This window comes from Mercenaria mercenaria, chromosome 18 (assembly GCF_021730395.1).
Source record: "Mercenaria mercenaria strain notata chromosome 18, MADL_Memer_1, whole genome shotgun sequence".
Lineage (NCBI taxonomy): Eukaryota > Metazoa > Mollusca > Bivalvia > Venerida > Veneridae > Mercenaria > Mercenaria mercenaria.
Genome location: NC_069378.1, coordinates 53,283,507 through 53,310,209, shown reverse-complemented (window position 1 = coordinate 53,310,209; position 26,703 = coordinate 53,283,507). Strand labels below are relative to the sequence as shown.

The 26,703-nt window shown below is 34.4% G+C and overlaps 1 long non-coding RNA gene across 1 annotated transcript; it reads right to left on the bottom strand.

Annotated features, from left to right (window-relative positions):
* Positions 1-14,015: 14,015 nt before the first annotated feature.
* Positions 14,016-18,937, bottom strand: LOC123564879 (uncharacterized). Its single transcript, XR_008368389.1, has 3 exons — positions 18,661-18,937; positions 16,958-17,038; positions 14,016-14,557 (listed from the first exon to the last, which is right to left on the bottom strand). It is a non-coding gene; the product is annotated as an uncharacterized LOC123564879 (long non-coding RNA).
* Between the last annotated feature and the right edge of the window lie 7,766 nt (positions 18,938-26,703).

Sequence of the window (26,703 nt, the reverse complement as noted above, 5' to 3'; positions counted from 1 at the left end):
AGTTATTATATCACATATTGAATAACATACTTCTTAAGCATGCACCGATTAAGGAAAAAAGAATTAAGAAAGAAACTCAACCTGACTGGTTCACAGATGAAATAAAAGAGGCAATCTATCTAAGAGATTATTTTTACAAAAGTAAAGACCTCGACAATTACAAGAAAACCAGAAATAGAGTGTCATATTTAAAACGGAAAAGTAAGAAAACATTTTACAATAATGCAGTTAAAAACAACAAAAGCCCAAGTTTCCTATGGAAAAGTCTAAAAGATATATCCAATACGGATAAATCTTATCAGGGAATAATTATTCCAAATACACTTGTAACAGAAAACAATGAAGTAGTAGACGGAGAACTTGATATAATAAATGCCCTAAACGAACATTTTATAAATATTTCAAATATAATTGAAAAAACAAAATTTGTCAGTGACAATTTTTCAAATTTAAAACATTATCTAGATGAAAAATTATCATTTCACAAATTTGAGATTGATTTCATTACTCCTTTGGAAGTAAAAAATATCATATCTAAAATTGATCTTAAAAAAGCTACTGGGATAGACGGAATAAGCCCAAAGATTCTACATGACTGCGGAGATTTCATAACTCCAGCCATCACATCTATAATAAATAAAAGCATACACAGTGGTGTTTTTCCCGATAAATTAAAAGATGCTTACGTTATTCCAATTTTTAAAAAAGGGAATAAGCAGAATCCAAGTAATTATAGACCTATCTCAATTTTACCTACCATATCTAAGATATTTGAAAGGCATATTGGTTCACAGTTGCAATTGTATTTCAAAAAGACAAATATATTGCACACAAAACAATCGGGTTTTCGTCCTACACATTCATGCCACACTGCTTTAACACTTTTAATTGATACTTGGTTGAAAGATGTTGACAGTGGTAAATATGTAGGGTCCGTATTTCTTGATCTTCGAAAAGCATTCGATCTTGTCGACCATGAAATATTACTGCATAAACTAAAGCTTTATCACTTTACAGATAACTCACTGAAATTATTTGAATCATATCTGTCGAAAAGAACTCAGCTAGTTAAAATTAGAAATTTATATTCTAAAAAACTGTTTGTAAAGCCTGGAGTTCCACAACGCTCGATTTTAGGACCCTTACTATTTATATTATATATAAATGATATGACACTTATTTCAGACACTATTAATATTGACATGTATGCTGACGATTCCACTGTGCATAAATCCGACACTGACATTTCAGTTATAGAGCAAGAGCTTCAAAGTAATCTTAGCCTCATTAACACATGGTGCAAAATTAATAATATGTCATTACATCCGGAAAAAACAAAATGTATGCTTCTAAGTACAAATTATAAAACGAAACAAGCAAGGAATCTTGAACTGTTTATCAATGGAACGATAATTGAAAATGTAACAAGTCAAAATATTCTTGGAATCTGTATAGATAATAATATAACGTGGCATGCACAAGTTCGCAATGTTGTGAATAAACTTAACGCAAAGGTTGCACTTTTAAAAAGAATTTCGTACTTTTTGACCGATGAAATGAAGATGTTATATTATAATGCATATATTATATCAACCATGGACTATTGCAGTACTGTATGGGGGCTTGCCCGTAAATCAGATACTGATAAAATACATAATATGCAAAAGAGGGCAATTCGTGTAATAACAAAAAATCGTATCGCAGGTAGCTTTTTTAAAACTCTGAATCTGCTCACTTTTGAAAACAGATGCAATTACCACATGGCTGTACTGGTTTTTAAATGTGACCATAACCTTGTACCAAAATATATGTCTGAATTATTATCTTTTGCTCATAACGATAGATATAATCTTCGTTCCTCGACTCGTAAAGATCTTTCTTTGTTAAAGCCCCGAACAAACTACTTGAAACAAACATTCTCATACAAAGCCACACATTTATGGAATTCCATTCCATCAAACATCAAACTTCAAGATAATCTGTTAACGTTTAAACGAAAAATTAAGGATTATTTATTACAAGAACAACGTTACTAATACTGAGATTTTTATTTATTTTATTTATTCATTTTTTTTCTCAAATCTTCATCAATTATCATGCATTTTATGTCGTTTAAGGTAGCTTTTAAACTTTATGATATTGATGGATGAATGTACATGTATGCAAAATGAATTACACTGATTTATTCTCCTGGTAAAATCATTTCAAATCGAGTTTGTTTTTAAAGTGTGTTTGTCGTTAAAATTATGCAAGTGATACTCTTATTGTTGTAGATACTGTGTTTTAACATTTATGTAGAAGGCCATATTGGAAATAAGTTGTATGTATACTATGTACTCTTAATATGTCACCTTCTTAAAATAAAGTTATTATTATTATTATTATTATTATTATTTACGATTTTCTCAATATGTTTTAATTTAAACTTTAGAGTCGATGGTCAAAAATAGGGTCAGTTGGGTAAGCAGAAACTGTTTTCTAGAGCCAAGTAACCTTTATATATAAAGTTTTAACTAAAAACTTTGCATATAAGAAGCCTTCCGACAACTCGAACATAAAGATTATGTAGAGAATGCAGATTGAAAGGCTTAGCATTTAATGAAAGAACTCAAGAAAAGAACAAGTGCCGCACAAACTGAAATAATCAACAACATTTAATTCGGTCTGTGACAGCATTTGATGAATTAAAAACTATCATATTAATCTCGTATCTTCAGATAGACATGCTGCACAATACACACTTCCCGAAAATAAATCAAAAGATAGAGCGGTGGAATTTTCGAACAAAACAGTATGTGTTACACAGAGAAATGTTTGCAACACAAGCGAAAGAAAACTTAAAAAAGGCTGTTACTGCTGACAGATTAAGGACCAGTAATAACCAGAGATCTGCTTAGAAAATCACGTGACCTTCATTGTGTCGGTAGGTTTGACTCTAAATGCAACAGAACAAAATGCTAAATCATCTGGCTTGATTATATGATGTAAAATTCGCAAGTGTCAACATTTAATCAAACAATCGATTTTGTCAGTTGATAATTTGTATATTTTAAGGGGAAAAATGAAGATAAAGAAATCTGTCATGCGCTGAATGACATATAAACAATATTTAAAGTGCATTTGGTACGAAAGAACATGGTGTTATTTCTTGGCAGTGGATTTAAACTTACTTTTCGTGTATGTATTTATCGGAGCGGAAGTGCTGATCAATAGTATCTTATTTCTAAAATCCAGTTTCTATTGTTGTCAAATGTCAAGATGATTTTATGGACAAATATACCCCACGAACATTAAAGAAACAAGATACACCACAATGCGTTGCAATGGTACCCACCGTTCCTGCGTTGGAATCACTTTCTGGTTTATTATCTTATATGCCTGCAATAAAAATTCAAACATGCGCAATTGTCATTTTGTACAATATTTTACCATTTTTGATGACAATTCTAAAAATACGGCTGTCCCTCGTCGAACTTTGCAGAAGAGTTTACATTAATGACAGAAGTGCACTGAACAAGTGTTTTTAGCTGGAAGATTACATATGTGGGCTCCTGTCTCAACGGTTGTTTTCATTCAAACGTGAATAAATATGGGAAAACTCATTAGAAAACTTACCATAATTTAGTGAGTCGGCCATATTTGTCCATCGCTTCTGCGACGAATCCTACACCGCCGCGGCATTGGAACCACCGCTTCTGCGAATGCTCTGGCCAGTGTGATATCGGCCACTTATTCATTTTATAGTCCAAACGAGGATTTTCCTTTGTTATTATTTAAAACCGACGAAACCGGAAATAGTCGGCTTCTCTTTCTTTTTGCAAACTTAACTGAGCGGTGAAAAGATTCACAGAAGCAGTCTAAAACCAGATATCCCCTCAAACACTAATGGATTCGGCCATATCGTACGCGCAGAAACTGGCTGAGATACCCCATTTGGCAGATTACATCATTTCAGGATTGTGCTTACTATGACAATTCTTTACAATAGTAACTATAATTTATAATAACTGAAATATATAAAGTCATATGAAACTATCAATTTCAACAAAATTTAAATATATGTAATGATTTACATTTTGTTTTAGAAATTATTTTTCGTAAAGTGAATACCTTCGAAATAATAATAGACTGTCAAAAACGCAAACACCATTTGGACCGAAACATGTGGGTGTGACAAATTGGTAGACTCCTTACAACCTGCCGCTTTGATATATTCTCCTTTCCGGTTTCTTGTAGTAGACACGACTGCATTAGAGGAGGCAAAATTACCAAAAACAATCCGTAGCAAAACTAGAATGTGTCTGTAGGACACAGGGCGTGCCCCCCCCCCCCCCCCCCCCCCCCCCCCACTAGGACTATTGAGGCCAATTTTGACTATTGCAATACTATTGATATTGCTGAAACACTATTGCGATACTATTCTTTTGCAGGTTACTATTGCGATACTATTGCAATAGTTATCGGCCACTATATTTTATACAGTAAAACCACCAACTGACATAATTTGTTACAGTGTGTGAGACAAGGCACTGTTTATAATTGCTGTTAATACACATTGAGATGTTTCTATAACTGAAATGGACAGAAATAAATCTAACATTAAATATTTTTAACATTTTTATGCCCCCGGCATCTACTGATGCGGGAGGCATATAGTGATTGTCCTGTCCGTCCGTTCGTCCGTCCCTACGAGATTAACCAAATGGGACCGTTTCGTCTAGCGTCAATACCCCTTACTAGAATGACTTGATACTATTGCAGATGTAGCCTGTGACCATTCCTCATATTCAGACATCACCTGACCTCAGTCTGACCTTGACCTTGACCTCATTTTTGACTTAGGTTGCTTTATATGGGCCATCTCTTTGTTAACCAAATGGGACCGTTTCGTCTAGCATCAATAACCCTTACTCGAATGAATTGATACTAATTCAGATTAACCTGAGACCATTCCTCATCTTCAGACATCACCTGACCTCAGTTTGACCTTGACCTTGAACTTGACCTTGTTTTGAACTTAGGTTGCTTTTTATTGACAAGGATGCCACCGGGGGCATCAAGCGTTTATTGAACGCAGCTTCTTGTTTTCTATTTCTTGCCTTCCTTGGTTTTGAAACAATAAGTAAAACAATAAACCTATGCAAAGTATACTCAAACGAATCGGCCATTTTGTTGCGAATGTCAACATGTTTAATAAAAAAAAGCATTGAAAAAGACAAAAATTGACGGATCGGACTAAGGTGTACCAGCACTAAATGAAGGGCCCTACCGAACAGTTTGCTATATCATACAAGTAGCCTACTTTCTCCATGTCCATAGTACTCATTTAAGATTAACAGGTTATTTAAATATATTTAATCAAAGTTTCTAAGAAACTAAAGTTATTAATTATCTCCCAGACTTCCCAGTCATTTGTGGTAGTTTAATTCCGTGAGGGTAATTATTGTAATGGAGACATAAACATTTTCCGAGGCGCAAATGAAAGCTGGCTCTGTTTCTTGGTATATAAATTATAAATTATTTCTGTATTTACAAAATTTCAAAAACTATCGATTGTCGAAGGAACTATCGGCGATTGTTATTGGATCGTGATTTTTCTGTCGATGCATACTATCGGGACACTCCGTATAGCAATGCATCGATATTACGATATATCGTTACAAACCCTTTCCCCCCCCCCCCCCACTGGTACATTTGTCACAAATAAGGGGAAATAATTCAAATGTTTGCAGTCTTAATGGGGTATAGCCTAAAAAAATATGAAAAGAATTCATTATTCTATACCATATACTTGTTGAGCTATGAGCATCACATTAAAAAGAAATCTACTATTTTGGCTATTTCAAGGGCCATAACTCTGTAATAAGCGCTCTCAAGAAGAATAATAAGTGTGCAAGGTAACATTATGATAAAGACTCTAGCAAGGTTTCATGAATCTACATCAAATACTTTTTGAGCTAGGCATGTCACAAGGTGAAAATGTGCATTTTTGACTATTTCAAGGGCCATGACTCTGGGAATTGGGGGAGGACTCAGATGAAAAATAGAAGGTGTGCAAGTTCATATCATGATTAAGACTCATACAGGTTTAATTAATTTATATGTAATACTTCTTGAGTCAGGCGCGTCACAATGTGAAAATATGCATTTTTTACAATTTCAGGGGCAGTAACTCTGGATATAGGGGGCTGACCAAAAGACAAATAAGAGGTGCGCAAGTTCATATCATGATAAAGATTCATGCAAGGTTTATTCAATCTATATATAATACTTTTTGAGCTAGGCGCATCACAATGTGAAAATGTGCATTTTTGACTATTTCAGGGGCCATAACCCTGAAAATAGGGGACAGAATCAGATGAAATATAGGAGGTGCACAAGTTCATAGCATGATTAAGACTCATGCAAGGTTTCATGAATCTACAACAAATACTTTTTGAGCGAGGCATGTCACAATGTGAAAATGTGCATTTTTGACTATTTCAGGGGCCATAACTGTGGAAATAGTGGGAGGACTCAGATAAAAAGTAAGAGGTGTGCAAGTTCATATCATGATTAAGACTCATGCAAGGTTTCGTGAATCTATATGAAATACTTTATGAGCTAGGCATGTCACAAGGTGAACATGTGCATTTTTGACTATTTCAGGGGCCATAATTTTAAAAAAAAAATGGGGACGGAGCCAGACGAAAAATAGGAGGTGCGCAAGTTCATATCATGATAAAGACTCATGCAAGGTTTCATCAATTTATATCAAACACTTTTTGAGCTAGGCGCGTCACGAACTTCGGACGAACGCACAGACGCACGGACAAGAGCAAATCTATCCATTCATGGGTGTGTGTGGGTGGGGGGGGGGGGGGGGTGACAAAAAGGATTATGTCGTCGGTAGCCAAAATAATTACTGAGTGTGCAAAAGAGAGTGGTTAGCACATTCCGTTTCATGACATGAATAGATTCCGACTACATGTAAACTGTTTTGCTGCGTTCTAGACTGCCAACTGGTCTTCTCATAAATTATAGTTTTCATTTACATCTATTATACTACGAAGTTTTTCATATCGAGTTATAAAACTAGTGAAGCAATTATCTTGAAAAGTTTTTTTTTTTAGATAGATAGATAGATTTATTCAGGTATAAGATCATATATATAATTTAAAACTACAAATATCGCATTAAGTAAGATATGTTTTGTAAGATATTTAAAGTAAGGAAACAATTTCTAAAACTAACATGTTACTTACATTCACATAATAATGCTTAATCATAGATAAAATTACGAGTAGATTTAATAATAATAAAAAATCATAAAAACGTTATTTCAAGTTTTGTCTTGCTTCATAAATTATTCTACGCTGATCTTATACCAATGATAACCCATGAAAGTAGCTTAAAGAGCACTTACTGGGGTCCTCGACTCATTACGGCATTAGTTATAAAATGTTAAGTAAAAAAAAAGAGAATATATTTTAGTTAAGTAAGTTTAAATAACTACTGAATTTAAAAACTACATATTAATTATAGCCTGGGTTTCCTCAAGTAATTTACCTTCTTTAAACAGATGCTCTTTTAAAGCAGATTTGAAACTTACTTATTTTTTATATCTTTTAAGCTGCTTGGCAGAGCATTCCAGTCAGAAATTGTCTGACAGAAGAATGTCCTTGACTCAAAGGGTGAAAGTTTAGGAATTACAAAATTGTTTTTACTAAATCTTGTCTTTGTATGTATGTCAGATACTTTAGTAAAGTTTTGTTTCAAATAGTTTGGGCATTTATCGTGTAAAATATTAAATGCATGATTCAGATGGATTTGCTTCGTTCCGTAAGCCAGCTGGATTGCTGCCTTGCATAAAGAATTTAACGCCACGAGTGAGGATCGAACCCGCATCGATGAGAAGCAAGTGATTTGAAGTCAGCGACTTTAACCACTCGGTCACGGAGACCCCTCCCTCACAAAACTAACTTGCATAGATAAACAGACAAGTAAGATATAACAACACTTACGGTGCCGCCCAAGACATACAGACGCACAAGCACACAAACGCACATATGAAAGCAGGAAAAAGCAACAATCGGGCACCGGTTTAGGATTCCGGCAGCCAAAAATAAGGTGGACGCGATAACTTATTCATAGTAAAGGGGTGGGGATACCAAAACAAGGGAACGAAATTGCAAAGGGAAAAGATGGGGCGATGGGGGAGTTATGAGAAACAGGAAAGAAACGCTAACAACAAAAACGCAAAATGCAAGAGAGACAGAAAACACGTTAAAAATAGGGGCACTGCCTTGGAACGGTCAGTCATCTATTAGACAACACAATGTTAATAAAATCCCCGCTGAGAAAGGCCCTATCAGTAGCGAAAATTATACCAGATGATATTAAGTAAAACATAAAGATAATGTAAATCTAAGGTATAATTACACGAATGTACTCAACAACTTACCTGAAGTCAAAGCGCCAATAGCCTAACTTTAAAGGGCACGAAAAAGTAGGATTTAGGAGAAAATCATCATGGAGTCTTACACTTAATTAGTCATCGCTCCATCAAATAGGAAAGTGTAGCGATTAATTTCAGGGGGAGCAATCACCAAACGTGCACTGTGCTTCAACATTTTCGCATCGTATCCTCTTTTGATAAACTTTTAACATATTTTACAAATATCTGATTAAAATAATGACTATGTTTGGGTTTCCAAATTTTATACACTACATTTCCATAGTATTCCGGATGTGTAAGATTAAGTTTCAAAAGTGTTTTTTTGGTTAGTAGTGTTATATTTCTCTAACAGTCCGGACGAAGTAGTAAGATTTACTGAAAGCTTTCCGTACATTATGATAACGGTAACACTGTTGAAAATTTTTTGGTGATATTAAGATTTCTATCATTAAAATCCTTTATCTTTGAGCAAGCTCTTGTAAAACGAATGAGTTGTGAAATATAAACACGGTTTGATGTTGCTCAAGGGACATCTTCATCAATGGTTGGAAAGTTGACAAGTTCAAAATTAAATAGTCTCTTTTATCATCTACTTTCGTTTCTAGATTATCATTCATAATAGTTAAATTTAAGTCTAAAAATGACGCTTCTGAATCTGAAGTATTAGCTTTGTTAAGCTGTAACTCTTTTGGGTAAATGTGTTTCGCCATTTCTGAAAAATATAGGTTGTCCATATTTGAAATATCATCAAGATACCTCAAGGTCCAATGAAAACCTTAGAGTGAGAAAATAATAGCAGTTTTATAATCGTGGTACATTTAGAATTTAACCTTTAGTTCACTGGCAGCAAGTAATTCTGTACACCAAGATTAGCCTGCACGTTCGTACAAACATACCAAGTATTGTGTAAATCTATTAAGCGGTTCAGTTGGAGAAGTCGTTTCTCTACGGGGAAAGTGAGACAAATTAAACTGTTGAGAAGTCTATTCAAGGATGCTGCAGAGCATCTTTGAAGGCATTGAAATTCTAGGCAGACGTTTTAGTGGAGAAAATGTTTTATTAAGGTACTGACGCAAGTCGGTGGACGTCGGACTATTAACGATAGACACCAGACCATCCACATATATCAAACAGCCTCAGGAAAGGTCAGGTGTGCTTACAAAGGGTCGGTAGATGTATTATATGTAACTGATTTAATCCATTACACGTACGTAGAAAGCTCATTGTGTGACTACCGATAGGTGTATGTGACACGTAATATAAAGCACCTTTTGAAGTTCATTAGTGATTAGAAAATCCTAAATATGAAGTTATACTTTTTGCAAGATTGCATATCTTTATGGAGGTATTTTGAAATATTTTCATTTCTTAAATTTGTATAGCTACGTTTTCTACCAGATTTTATTTTGAATTGTACATTTCTTATACAGAAACAATAAATGTTGTAAAAAATCATATTACGAGTGTTTTAATATGTATAATGATTTTAGAAACCAAAACCCTCCGTAATTAACGAAGGGAGAAACAGATGCCGTTGTCGCGCAAAAATCCCACACCAAGATTAATGGTTTGTTACAAAGAACATGTTAAGGAACACTTATGTTATTAGTCACATGCTTTTGTAAATGCAATAAATAGTTAAATACAGATCATATTAAGGAATCTGATTATGATTTTTACTTGCCTTAAAGGCAATTCTGTCAGTTATTATAAGATTGCGAAACAGATTTTTTTTTAAATCAAAAGCATTAATTGATGCTTTTTAAAAAGAGCGTCCTCATATGATAAAAGATAAACATCTTACAATCAGAACTTTCTGTAAAGTTGTCGGACCTGTCACTGAGAGAAAACTTTACGTACAAGTTTGCTCGTATTTTACTGAGTACAGTCGGATGAGAGGTATGAAAGATTCACGTACCGGTGTCGCGTGAATATCACACGCGTGGTAATATTACCACGCGTGTGATAATTACGCGGCGGCGTGAGAATCGCACGGTTCCGGGTATAGCCGTGATAATCGCACGGGCGGTCTTAGCTTTAGATAAATATACCAGTATGATACAAAAAATTATTCAGGAATGATTTCTGCATCAATGGGTATAAAATAATTGGGTGTTCAGGCGCGTATCAATTCGGGGTTGTGCATCAAAGCCACATACTTTGAAAAAAAAAAGGGATTTTTTTCAAAAATGTAATTAAGTTTTTCTTTTTAGAATAGTTTCAATATTTTATCTGAATTGGACTGATATGAATATTAGGAATCCAGGGGCGGACAATGATGGGGAAAACACGAGCGTGCATACTAAAATATAATAATATTTCGGTAAAATGTTTATTTAAGAGAAACAATTATACTCTGTATAATCGGACTATTTATGTGCGTGGAAACATAATTATAGCATTGCATGCTCTCCTTTTTTTGAAAGAAATAAAGAAATCTATCTATCTTTGTAATCAATTATAAATATGTTTGTGTACTGCAATAAAACGAAATGTTTTATGATGAGCTAATAAGTCTTTATAGAAACAGGGGCGGATTATAATTCACGCCTTTTTGATAGAGAAATATGACGTACAGCGTATGTTAAAATCACACGGGTGTTGTTAGTTTTAGACATATATACAGAAACCACGTACAAGGTTATCAGGAATGATATTTAATATTCAGGTGCGTAGCAACTCGGTGTGTGCATCAAAGCAACATAGTTTTAAGAAAAAAGAAAGTGTTGTTGTTTTTTGTTTGTTTTTTTCATAAACAAAATGATTCAGACTTTTTTTAGAATAGTGTTAATACGTGTCCGTATATTTATTTTTAAACCGAATATTATGAACTGATACAATCTTTAATAATCCAGGGGCGGCTAGTAACTGATACGAACTTTAAAAAATCCAGGGGCGGCTAGTCAGGAGTATACTACGATAAATGTCTATGCAGGCGGCGTAATTGTAGGTATATATGATATACCTATATAATGCAAAAATGATTCAGAATGACTTCTGCATCTATTTTTAAAACTTTATTTTCTGATGCGTGGCTTGAGGCCATCGCAAGGGTGCACACTAAAATGTAATAACATTTTGATGAAAATATATTTATTTCTATTTAAAGAAAATTATTATTCTGTATTCAGCAATTATCTGCGTGGTAACACAGCATCCTGTGGAATTAATTTCGAAGTGATTTTTTCCGTGTAGTGCATTAAAATCAAATGTTTAACGACGAGTTGATTCATTAAAATAAACAGGGCAGGGCGGTTACTTAGCATTTTTGCGGTTCGGCGTGTGGCCGTTAAAATCGAACGGACGTTGTTAGTCTAAGCTGGAACAATTGATACGTATTAGACCTTCGTGGTTTAAGACATATATAAAATACGAGTACAATGTATTATTTTTTTCAAGAATAATTCCAGCATTTAATGGCGTATTTTTTTAAATATTCAGGTGTGAAGAAACTCGGGTATGAGCACCAAAGCAACATATTTTTTTTTTAAAAAAATTGAAAATTAATAAAGTATTTCATATTAAAATTTGTCTTAAAAGGTTCCTGTATATTGTGATAATTACTCGGCTTCGGGTATAGCCGTGATAATCGCACGGGCGGTTTTAGTTGTACACATATTTACCAAAATGATACATAAAATTGTTCAGGAATGATTTCTGCATCAACGGGTATAAAGTTATAAAATATTGGCTATTCAGGCGCGTATCAATTCGGAGGTGAGCATCAAAGCCACATACCTTGAAAAAAAAGTTGTTTTTCTTTCATGAAAATATGTGCCTTTCTTTTTAAAATAGTTTCAGTTATTCAATATATTTGATCTAAATTGGACTAAAATGCTTAACAACGAGCTGATAAATTATAAAAAATCCAGGGCCTGGGCGGGTACTAGGCATTTTTGCGGGGTATTTATTTATTTATTTACTAAATATTCAGATGCGTAGCAACTCTTAAAGTGAGCATCAAAGCAACATATCTTGAAAAACAAAATGGGAAAAGTAATAAAGTATTTCATATTAAAAGTTGTCTTAAGGTTTCCGAAATCTTGCGATAACTACGCGGCGGCGTGAGAATCACACGGTTTCGGGTATAGCCGTGATAATCGCACGGGTGGTCTTAGTTTTAGACATATATATACCAATATGATAAATAAAATTATTCAGGAATGATTTCTGCATAAACGGGTATAAATAATTGGGTATTCAGGCGCGTATCAAATCGGGCGTGTGCATCAAAGCCACATCCTTTGAAAAAAGGAAACGGCGTGAGAATCACACGGTTTCGGGTATAGCCGTGATAATCGCACGGGCGGTCTTAGTATTAGACATGTATACTTTGAAAACGAGATGCCCAAGGGCAACATGTCAAGCCGCCGGCTGTCAAAGGACTGGGAGTTGCACACGAAAACTCTGTCTCACTGAGGCAAACATTTGTGCCAAATAAAACAATTGTGTCAGGTTATTTTATAATCCCACATTCAATGACAAAGTTATTGTCCGAACAAGGTCAATTATAGCCATATTTGAACTTTAAACTCCAAGTGTGACCTTAACCTTTGAGATATTGACACAGGTGTTGCGCGCGATACGCCGTCTCATGGTGGTGAAGAATTGTGCCAAATTATTTTAAAATCCCACATTCAATGACAAGGTCAATTATAGCAATATTTGACCATTAAACTCCAAGTGTGACCTTGACCATTAAGATATTGACCTTAACCTTTGAGATATTGACACAGGTGTTGCATGCGACACACCATCTGACGATGGTGAACAACTGTGCCAGGTCATTTTATAATCCCACATTCAATGACGAAGTTATTGTCCAGACAAAGTCAATAATAGCCGTATTTGACCTTTAATCCCAGTGTGACCTTGACCGTAAGATGTTGACTCAGGTGTTGCGCGCGACACGCCGTCTAATGATTGGTGAACAATTGTGACAACTTATTTTAAAATCCTACAATCAATCAATGACAAACTTATGGTCAGGACAACGAAATACGGACGGACACCGAACAGCCATTTGGACAACGGGCTCTACAAAAAACGGCGTGAGAATCACACGGTTTCGGGTATAGCTGTGATAGTCGCACAGGCGGTCTTAGCTTTTAGACATATATACCAATATGATATATAAAATTATTCAGGACTGATTTCTGCATCAACGGGTATAAATAATTGGGTAAGTAGGTCAATCAAAAAATATGAGCCGTGCCATGAGAAAACCAACATAGTTGGTTTGCGACCAGCATGGATCCGGAACAGCCTGCACATACCGCACATTCTGGTCAGGTCAATGCTGTTTGCCTTCAAAGCCTATTGGAATTGGAGAAACTGTGTAGCGAACAGCATGGATCCTGCAAGACTGCGCAGATGCACGTCATGGTCCGGATCCATGCTGTTCGCAAACCCACTATGTGATTTCCTCATGGCGCGGCTCAATTAAGTTATCAGGTATGAAACTCTAGACACTTTTAAAAATATTTTTCAATAAGTGTTTAACAAACTGGATGGGTTTAACTGGATTGGGTTAAAGGAAAATCATATTAAAGAAAACGATCTTTTTGAAACTTTCAAACTTTTATTTTATGTTTTACAATTATAGGATCTAAACACCAACTGTTACAATGTAGAATGTATAATAACGTGTCTTTCCTAGTAATGCCATAGAAGCACAGATGCAAATTTATTTCAATATTAAAGACTTATCCATCATTTAAGGGAAGAAATTCTCAGCCGATTAAAATTATAGATCTATGTACTGAATTTGCACAACTCAAAGCCACTAACCCACACACCCTGTGGTGAGAATTTATGAATTTACCTATATTCACCTTTATGTTGCATATTTGAAGTTCTAACAATGTACTTTTCTTCATTTTTCAATTAATCTAACTTTAAACTGAAAACCTCCTAGAAACTGTGATTCTATAAAGTGCACACTTGAAGATAATCTGCTGAATATAATCATCATATATGAAAGTCCTCCTTAAATCAAATTTCACAAACTGAATAACAAATTCATCTTCTTTGACCATGTATAAAGGCCTGGCATATGGTATGAACTCCACTGGACAGCATGATGTGCCAAGAAAGCAACTTCAAAAGTTGATGTCTGACCTAAAATAGATAGAAAAATATTTTATAATGATGTCACTTAATTGCAGTATCAAATGACAAATATATTGCATATAGAAATAGCTAAATTTGGTTTAATCCAAAACATTTTCCTCATTCTTTTTAACAAGTCTGCTTTTTGCTTAATAATATGCTACTTTATATGAAGGTCACACTGACATTCAACATTTTAATGTAGCAAAAAAAAAAAAACAACAAGAAAACAAAACAAAAAAAACAAAAACAAGAAAACAAAAAAACAACAACAAGAAAACACATGATATAACTCATGATAGTGTTAGTTCTTGTGCTCAATTCTTTTAAGTCAAAAAAGGACCATAATTCAAGATAATTTCAACCAAGAGTTACCTAACTTGGTTTTTGGTAGGTTTGTTGACAAGATCTTATATAAATGCTCATTTTCTACCTAATTCTGATCAAACTAGCTTATTTTTATCAATATCTGGACAATTTTAGCCTGTATTTTCTTATAGGTCAACTAGCATATTCCCTATATATTTATAATCCCCACTAATCAGGATCCTGTCCAAACCAATCTGATAAGGATCCATAAAACACCTGTGGACTTGACATGTAGTCCATGTCAGAGGATCATAAATTTTAGAGATATGTACATACAAAAATTGGTTATTTTCAGTGTTCGCATTTTATTGATTGAAATGCAGCTTTTTTCAGAATACACATATTTTTTAGTTGATGATATATAATTGTAATTTCTCAGTCATGTTGAGTAATGTCCCAACCAATTAAAATTAACTCTTACAGCAATGCAATTCTCATCCTTCTAGAAAAACTTTACCTGTATCTAACAAAAATAATTAAAATGTTTTTAAAACACAATAAGAGAAGTGGCAAGTACTTTCTATTCAATTATTATTATCACTGCTGGATTTTATTAGAAATTAATGAAGCGCTCCATTGCGTTTTAATTAAATATCATTGTAATAAAACTTGATTCATCATAAAATGAAAGTACTATTGTATCTTATCACTATTAAGCCCTAATTTAATCAAGTCTTCTAAACTTGTTGTAAAGGTAAGAAGTGATTGGCTGTAAAGATGAAAATGGTCACATGCAATCTGTGTACTGAACAGTAGCTTTATAGTAGCTTATTATGATAAAACAGAAGCTAGTCTATCAATAGTCTAGCCTTGTAAATTGTCCCTTACTGCAATGCATTGCAGAGATAATTATCATTATGGATAATGTCAATCAAATTTCTAAATAAAAACGGGGCATCACTCTGAAAATATTGCTGACAGCGTCCCGTGTCAAACATGTGCATACAGTATCTTTGAAAGCTAAAATATATTTAACTTAAGAAATAAACTTGAACCACTGCTTACGCCAGGTTGATGGATAATCCACCTATGCAGTTCACAGCTCCATGAGGTGAACATATTTGTCAGGTTTGTTTGAAATCCTTCAAGGGGTTCAAGAGTTACAGAACGGAAGGGAAATTGCTAACCAACAGACAGACAGACGACACCGAGGCGATAACATAATACGCTCCTTCAGGCGTATGAAAAGGAATCGAGATCTTTATAATGGTGATACAAGTTGTGTGCAAGTTTGGTTAAAATCAAATCATAAATGAAGGTGCTATTGTGTAGACAATGTCAAAATAGCTAATTTTGGCCCTTTCAGGGGCCATAACTCTGGCACCCATTACGGGATCTGGCCGGTTTAAGAAAGGAACCAAGATCTTATAGTGACACAAGTTTTGTGCAAGTTTGATTAAATTCAATTCATAAATGAAGCTGCTATTGTGCAGACAAGGTCAAAATAGCTAATTTCTGGCCCTATCAGGGGCCATAACTCTTGAACCCATAATGGAATCTGGCCAGTTCAAGAAAGGAACTGAGATCTTATGGTGACACAAGTTTTATGCAAGTTTGGTTAAAATCAAATCATAAATGAAGCTGCTATTGTGCTGACAAGGTCAAAATAGCTAATTTTGGCCCTTTCAGGGGCCATCACTCTGGAACCCATGATGGAATCTGGCCGGTTCAAGAAAGGAACTGAGATCTTATGGTGACACAAGTTTTATGCAAGTTTGGTTAAAATCAAATCATAAGTGAAGCTGCTATTGTGCAGGAAAGATCAAAATAGCTAATTTTGCCCCTTTCAGGGCCATAACTCTGGCACCCATAATGGGATCTGGCCAGTTCAAGAAAGGAATTAAGATCTTATGGTGATACAAGTTGTGTGCAAGTTTGGTTAAAATAAAATCATAAATGAAACCACTATCGTGCAGACACGAAATTGTGGACGGACGACGGACGAAGGGCGATCACAAAAGCTCACCCTGTCACTATGTGACAGGTGAGCTAAAAAGGCAAAACAAAATATTGATATAAAACATTACAAATATCACTGACCTTGACAAGTTCTCTATCCAATAAGAAGTACTTCCACTGATGCAAGTGTTAGCATGAAGTTCTTCGATTTCATTGTCTTAACTGGAAGTATATTAATTTTTAGATTACTGTTAAGAAAAAAATTATAGTGCAAAAATGATACAAGAGCTGTCTAAGGAGACAGCGCGCTCGACTATTTCGATGCTGGATAGTGAAACTGGGCACATTTGAGGAAACTAGAGCTGTCACTGGAGTGTTTAATGACTCCAATTGTGGATGAAGATATTGCACAATAGCCTGAGTCTATGTCAAAAATATCAACTTAAAGTAATAAGAGAGGTAAAGATAAAATGTATCAAAACGCTATATAAGTATATCCTAAGCAAAAAGGGGCATAATTTATTAAATATTGGTGCCAGAGTTATGCAGCTTGTGTCATATAGTGTGGGTGATGATGTTGAACAACTATTTTAAGTTTGAATCATATCCATTCAGTAATAACAGAGACAGAGTGAAAGTGCATCAAAACTTTAACCTAAAATTCTAAGTAAAAAGGGGGAATAATTAATGAAAAATTGGTGCCAGAGTTAGGCACCTTGCGTCATATGGTGTGGGTGATGATGTTGAACAACTATTTTAAGTTTGAATCAAATCCATTCAGTAATAACAGAGTGAAAGTGCATCAAAACTTTAACCTGACAATCTAAGTGAAAAGGGGGGATAATTCATGAAATATTGGTGCCAGAGTTATGGCCCTTATGTCAGATGATGTGGATGATGATGAGGAATAAGTATTTCAAGTTTGAATCAAATCCATTAAGTAATTACAGAGATAAGTTGAAAAAAGAGAAAGTGCACCAAAACTTTAACCAAGGTGGGGAGGCGGAAAGACGCCGACGCCGACGCTGGGGCGAGTAGGATAGCTCTCCTTATACTTCGTATAGTCGAGCTAATAAAGCACAGAGGTAAAAAAAACAAAACAATAACATGTTATAAAAGCAAAAAAAGGACTTAGTTTCTACATACACTGTACCTACATTTTGGTAAGTATTCCATGTTCAAAGACATAGGTTTCAATATTCATTTATAAGTTCTCCAGATTTCCTTACAAGAGAAATTTTGCATTATCAAAAATATTTTGTCAACTGTCGCCATAGTAATGACATACATAATATAATGAAAACACTTTAACTGCTTTACAAACTTTAAGTATTTTACTCTCTAAATCTTAACATTAGAATGATTTTAAACTCTAAGAACTTTCAAAGTTTGATAAATATGGGCGAAGTTTTTTTTTCAAATCCTATTGTCATACTTTTCCTTTTAACATATCTGTCATACTGACACTACAAATTATCATGTCTATATAATGCACTAATGGCATATTTGCCAGTAAACACACTGATATCTGTAGACTAGCTCCTAGACTATGATATATCTTTTTTTGAAATATTTCTAAAATTGTGAATATAGCTAGTCTACATCCTGTGATTACATAAAAGTAATTTCTCCAAAATAAAATCACTAAATTGGACTGGCATCTGACACTATTACATCAAAGTAAGAAAAATGACAAAGGTTGAATTTTTTTTTTTACTAATTCTTAATTATCAGTCTAGTGGCTAGTCTATGAGATTTGTAACTTATATAGTATAACTTACAAATACTTTTATAAAGAACCATTCACCATGTTCATATAGATCTGTAAGTATGTCCATCCTTACCTAAATCATTGAACTGTGGTGACAGCCTGTCCAGCTGCAGATATTGGTTAATCTTTCCCCATTAAATTAAAGATGGTCAGCATGATCAACCATTGACTTTCAAGTACCAATCTGAAATATGCATTTATATGTGTTGATAATATAGGTTTGTTACAGTGGAGGGATCAGCTATGAGAAAATATCTGACATGCAGACAACAATTTTATTTTATATATATGGAAAAAAAAGTCACCACTTGGAATATACTATTTCTAGTTAATATTAATTTAACTCAATATCAATAAAGGGAAAGTATCAATGGTCATTTCTTAAAGTTATATAAAGTTTCACCGTAGATAACATAATGTATAACGATGAAAATTTTTTTTTAGTTAGCATTAATTTTGTAGTAACTATATATACATTAAAACTCCTGAGTAAAATGATCTGGAACACATGCTTTACTTAATAAAAATGTATTAGTAATAACATGAGAGCCCTTCTGAAAAAATGTTAATGTAGAAAATGTAATACTTAGGACTGGTGAATATTAAGTTATGTCGACACCCCTCATGATTTCTGAATGAAGGAATAAGCTGAACAATAATGGTAGACAGTTAAACCCTTATATATCACAGGCAAGATACACATAGGAAAATGTGTGTAAAATTGTTTTAAAATTGGCCCTGCTGTTTCTGACCAGAACATTTTTAAAGTTTCCAATATTACAAATATGGAAAAAGTGACAATTACTCCTGACACCCATGTTTATAACAAAAAAAATAAAATAATTTGTACAGTTGTACAGTCTTTATAGAAGGTCATAAAAGGCCCATTTGTGTGAAATTATTTCAAAACTGGAACAGCAGTTTCACATATATATACATATCAGGAAAAGTGACCATGCCCTCTGGCATCCATGTGTTCATGCTCAGATGAGCTTAAAATGCAATTAATGTAAGAACATTTTTAATAAGATTTGAAAAAAAATACCAGTAAAACTTGACATGTATATGGAATAAGAAAGAAGACAGGGAATTTGAATAAGTAAGAAGAGAGGGAATTTGCCTATTAACACAGACCATTCTGCTTTTTAATTTAAATATACCACCAAATAGTTTTGCATAAAAAAGGAGTTTTGCATATCTTTCTAAAATGTGTTTATTTTATAAATTCATTTTTTAATTTAGTATAGTTACTTAGACATGCACATGTGCAGAATAATAAAATGAGGGTTCCAGAGACAAAATAGAAAGAAATTCATCATGTTCATCATATTTTCCAATTTGCAATCACATAACAATAAGATTTCAATTACAGAATTAGTTATAATTATACTTGCTATCAGAAGTCTAAAAGTGAAGAGACTTAAACTGCATAAAAATGTTTTATTAGCTGTTTAAGAGATTTGAACCTGTTTGAAGATAACCATAGACTTAAAGTAACTTTTACATATTTTGTTACCTTAAAAGAATAATGATGCACAAATTGTTATTAAGATAGTAGTATGGTATAGTTCAATCCTTCACCTTCATTTTGGTGTGAGGGGGCACTGTGAGTGTTGCCAAGTGGTTAAAGTCTTTGGCTTCAAATCACTTGCATAAGATGGTTTCTTCAATAATGAAAAAAAAAAACCTGTGTAATAATACATGCAGTTTATTAAGAAAATAGAGTAAAAAGTACAAGAATGTCTAATAGCTCACCAGAAAACGAACAGCGTAGATCTGAAGTTACAGGCCTGTCCGTAAATACGAACAGAGAGAAAATGTACCAGGGAGAAGTGTAAATAACAATCCCCAAAGCGGAATTAATAACCAAAACAGTATCAATTATAACAGAAGAAAACAACATAGAAGGGATACGAACTCGCCTATTGATAACCCATTTATACAAAGCAGACCCGTTACAAGACAAGGAATCACATACATTGGAGAAAAACGTAAGAAAGTCTTTTTTAGAACAATTTCCATTCGACAAAGATGGTGGCGGGAACAAAAAACGCAGAAAGCAACGACGAAACATACAGGAAAGTGCTCGGATAAATCATACAATCGAGTTAACCCTAAGGTAATTAACCTTTCAACGATAGATTAAAGTAATAATGAAGTTAATTTATTAAGTAAGGGTCTTAGGTTTACGCCAACCCCTCATGGAAATAAAATAGAACTTCAGACTGATTTCAAAGAATTTTGCCGAAAATTAAGATTGAGTGAATTATTTTACAATAATAAAGAAAAGTGGAAACTTCACAGGTCGCCCAACACGACAAAAACGAAAATGTTGCAGGCTCGGTTTGATTGAGCCTGTTCATAGACAGTAGTGGAAATGCATGCTACCGTCCACGCCCTCTAGCCCCGGGTTGAGCAGAACTCAACATTTACACATGTTAAAAGTACAAAAAGCAATTTAGAGACATCCGCAGATGTATTCAAACGGCGGTGAACATGGAACCTACAATGATACACGTGTTGAGGCGTGTAATTCCATGAAGAGCGGCGTGTGGTCCCCAGATAAAGTAAAGGGTTTGCCCCAAACGAGAAAACAATGGGCAGAACTAAACAAACTGGAATTTAGAAAGGGGATCTGAGGTTATGGAGCGTGCATATCACAGGAACTGTCAACAGACAAAATTAAAAAGCAGGCACCATATCCAAGGGGTGATTATACAATATCCAAGGCTATGAAAGCGGGAGTATTGGAACCACCCAGGCCGAAATGGTCATGTTGAAAAACTAAACAGTACCAATAACACGACATAAAAGTCGTGCTGAACGATCTGAGAAGATCGAAATATAACAGCCCTGATTGGATGTACGGGGAGACCTTTTACGGCCGCTACACGGCACAAACAACGCTGCTGTGATAATTAAATAGAGAAAAGTTGAACATTCACAGGTCGCCCAACACGACATCAACGAAAATGTTGCAGGCTCGGTTTGATTGAGCCTGTTCATGGACGGTAGTGGAAATGCATGCTACCGTCCACGCCCACTAGCCCCGGGTTGAGCAGAACTCAACATTTACACATGTTAAAAGTACAAAAAGCAATTTAGAGACATCCGCAGATGTATTCAAACGGCGGTGAACATGGAACCTTCAATGATACACATGTTGAGGCGTGTAATTCCATGAAGAGCGGCGTTTTGGTCCCCAGATAAAGTAAAAGGTTTGCCCCAAACGAGAAAACAATGGGCAGAACTAAACAAACTGGAATTTAGAAAGGGGATCTGAGGTTATTGAGCTTGCATATCATAGGAACTGTCAACAGACAAAATTAAAAAGCAGGCACCATATCCAAGGGGTGATTATACAATACCCAAGGCTATGAAAGCGGGAGTATTGGAACCAGCCAGGCCGAAATGGTCACGTTGAGAAACTAAACAGTACCAATAACACGACATAAACGTCGTGCTGAACGATCTGAGAAGATCGAAATATAACAGCCCTGATTGAATGTACGGGGAAGACGAGGAAGCACAGACAACAGAAGATATTCCTTTAGTTAGAAATAAAACTGCAAAGACAAGGTATTGGAGGAAGTGATTCAATTCTTGAAAGAATACCCCACAGATATCAATACTTCAATTAAAAGTAATTTATCAACAAACAGCAAAACTGCATTAAAAACGCTACTAGATAATAAATCAATAATTATCAAAGAAGCAAATAAAGGCGGAGCCGTAGTGTGTATGGATAAGAAATATTATAGAGACAAAATTTTAGAAATGTTGAGTGACACAAGTTATTACGAAAGCATAGATGAACATGCAGATTCCAGAACGCAACCGTTAATACAGGATACTATAAATAAGTACGGCAAAGGTATACTGAAGAAAGAAAAATTATTTATTAAATTTTGAATACACAACTAGTTATTTCTACGGCTTACCGAAGATCTATAAAAGTAAGATAATAGCAGATGAACTGACAAAACAAAGCTCAGAATACATAAAAGTCCCAATCCCAGATGACTTTCCTTTCAGACCAATAGTAGGTGGACCTAATAGTGTTACCCAGAGACTCAGCCATTTTCTTGATATTATACTAAAACCATTTTGTAAAGAGGTCCCCAGTTTCATCAGAGACGACTTAGACTTTCTTAACTATTTACCAGAACAGATTGGAGAAAATTCAACACTCGTAACCTTTGATGTAATTAGCTTATACACAAATATCCCACATGACCTTGGATTGGAAGCAGTTCGTTTATGGATAGAAAAAAAATACCAGAAAAATAGAGACACGTTTTAAAATAACTTTCATTCTTAAATCTCTTCAGAGTATATAACAGAATAACTTTTTTTTGATTTTGACGGTAGATTCTACCCAGATAGCAGACATGCGTTGGCCCAACGTTGGGCCAACGGCAGACTCTTCGTTGGCCCAACGAAGATTTCCGACGTTGGCCCAACGCCATTTTGCTAATTGGCGCAACGTTGGCCCAACGGTTGGTACACCGTTGGCCCAACGACTGGTATCCTACACTCATCATTGGCCCTCCATTGGGCCAACAACTGATATCCTACACTCATCGTTGGCCCTCCATTGGGCCAACAGCATTTTTTCGTCTATCATGGTTGGCCCAACGTTGGCCCAACGCCATTTTGCTAATTGGCGCAACGTTGGCCCAACGGTTGGTAGACCTTTGGCCCAACGACTGGTATCCTACACTCATCGTTGGCCCTCCATTGGGCCAACAACTGATATCCTACACTCATCGTTGGCCCTCCATTGGGCCAACAGTATTTTTTCGTCTATTACGGTTGGTCCAGCGTTTGGCCAACTCTGTTTCTTTGTTGGCCAAAGATGGATGCCAACGCTATCCCAACGATTACGAAATTGAAAAAAAAGACTCAAACTAGCATTGTTTAATACATGTTTTATTTTCAAATAGTTGTGATTTTGTTAACATTTAACAAAAAGAAATCTAACATTTATTTAAAGTTTGTTTGCAATTTTCCTGAAGAAATATAACAGAATATTTCATCACTACAACATGTAAAATATTGATTCCAGTCTTTTATCAATCTAAATATTTTTCTTATTTCAGTCACTAATTAAATCCTACTAAAGTGAATTACTGTCTATATATTAACTCATTATATATCCAAGTTCTGTTTGTTTGTTTTCTTTTCTCACTGAAGTTGCAGCTTTTTATATTTTTGTTTTTTCCTGTGCACCACAGTGCTAGGCATTCCATTATTACTCCCTTGAACAGCACCCTGTAAAAAACAAAAATCATAATATTGATTAAACCATCTACGTCAAATTGATAACTAAAGAAAATGCACATAAACCTCTGGACATAAACTTGCGTAAAATGTATGAAATTAATTTTTTTCTGTATTTAACCGAGAAAAATATGTTAGAATTAACAAGAAAATGAGTTATTTTATTTACAGAATTTAATACTCAACACAAGTGCCATCCGCCAGCTTTAGATATAAGTATTTTAACATATGTTCAAGTCATGTGAATATAACATGCATACAGGATATAAAAAGAAATTCTGTATAAGATTCCACAACTTTATCAAAAAATATTTTTAAAAAAATACTTCTACTTACAGTTTATAGCTGGAAGACCGGGTTTTTGTTAAATCTAGACCTGTCACATGTATAATAGTTTCCTTTACTTCACATGTCTATAAAGCATAAAATCTGGCCTAGAGAGTAAAATTAACCACATTTTCTGGGATTTCTTACATAACTCGGGTTACCGAGAGTTCATGTTCCGGAATATTCAACACACTTATTGTAAACATTTTATGATTGTATAAAATTAGATATTTGTTATAGAGTTAGTAATGTTTTTTTTTTTAATACTTTTTTCAAAACTTTTTCAAGGAAGTAGATTTGAAATAGTTCAAAATATCATTACGGCTGCAGATAAGTTTTTAGTTTAATTAGCCAAATTTAACTGATTACGAATTGGTGCAGAAAAGTGTTGAATAATAATTAAATATTGCATGTTACACCTACACAACCTGTGTATACCTGTGGGGGCTTGTGATAAAACAGTGACCTGTAAAATATACAACTATTACATTATTACTTCTAATGGACCAAACGTTGGCCAACGTTGGGCCAACGATGTTTTCTCTGTATAAGTCTTTCCTGAAAATCAATATCGGGCCAATGCAGAGATATCTGTGACTGAAATTTAAAGTTGGTTCAAAAGTTGGCCAACAGCTGTATTTACAATACTTATTAATCATTGTTGGGCCAACAGTGGCCCAACAACGATTATCCTTTGACGGTTTTCCGTCGTTGGCCCAATGACTTCATGTTTACAGGGTATGTCCAGAAAAAGGGCACAGCAAAGGGTACGAAGGCCGCTCCAACTTACGCAACACTAGTACTTGGATACTTAGAAGAAACGCTTTACAACAATATTAAACATGGAATGATACAGTTCTGAATTTTCCAGTTACCTACGCCTTAACTAGAAGCGAATTTTAGATGATTGTTTCCTAATTCTGAACAAGAAAATTAACGCGTTAGAATTCTTACAAGAACTGAATAAATAACATCCAAGTATATAGTTCACATGCTGCGAGAATTGTGTTATTATGCCGTTTTTAGATATTCTTGTTAAAAAGTCTGGAAATAATATAACGACAGTCTTGTACTGTAAATCTACTGACACACATAACTACTTGAACTTTAATTCCTGCCAACCAAAACACAATAAGGTTAATATACCGTTTAACTTAGCTTCAAGAATAGTCACTAAAGTGACAGATAAACAGTTACAAGAAAGACGAATTTCAGAATTAAAGTTACAATTATTGAAACAAAACTATCCGGAAGAATTATTAAGCACGGAATATCAAAGGCGAAATCAAAAGGACCTATCGCAACGAATGATCGCGAAAATCAAATATCATTCCATTACAAACCACCATTGCTTTTTTTCTAAATTTTTATCTCTTTTCCTTCCCGTTATACAGTTGTGTTTTTAAATTTTATTACCTCCCTTTAATTTTTGAAGCTATTTTGATATATGCTTAAATATCATTTTTGTCATAAAGAACGTGTGGGTTATTTGAGTAATTCTTTCTTTTTACAGTATCTATAATTGATTTTTCTTCATCATTACTTTTAATTCAATTATCTAAATGTTATTCCTTAACTTATATATCGAGCATATATATGTTTTTTACGACTTTTATGATCTCCCCTTTTTGAATGGTACAGTATCTGTTTCTGTTTTGTGCATGTACATAGGGTATTCTTGAGATGTATTATACATTTTCTTCGTTTGCCGCAACGTCTGTTTACGACGTTTCCCGTATTTTTTTTGTTATGACGTTACGTCATTGTATTATTTCAAAATGTCAATTGCATGAAGATATGTACTTTTTTCCTTGGAAATTGAACTATATATATACAAACCTGAAATATATACAAATCAAATAACTATAAAATACATATTTACTTTTGTAGCTCTTTGTACAAACATACATTACTTGGATTTTTCGAAATTTAGTTTTCCGAATGTTCCCTTGTCCAGCCGGCTTAAAATTTTATATCTATATATGAAAGAAGGCACTTTTTAAATTAGGAATTGATCTGGCTTCAACTTGCCCGAATTAACCTGAAATGCATCTTTATAAACAATGTGCTTTTTTTTTTCTTCTAGAAAGTTTATAACAATAAAAGATTTTCTTTGTAATACGATTCAAACTTTTCCCTATTTTAGTCGTTACGGCATAATTGGGATGGGATGGGATCGCCACTGTTCCCGAATGACTGAAAATAAAAAATAATCGAGCTGTAGATTTTCTTGGCTTAATGCATAATTTAGTAAACAACTGCACCACCAAAGTTATTTATATCAAACGCAGTGTGTGTTTACATTTGATAATTCATCCATATTACCGTATTTAACGTCAATAAGTTACATCCGGCATATTTTTATCAAAATTAAATCTGTGATCAGTTGTATAACATATCCTCGTCTTCATGATCTTTCAGTCGGGGTTACAGCACGATCACTAAATATATATTCGTTATGTACATGACCCTCTCTAGATGGAAAGAAACTTGTGTTGACCAGGTG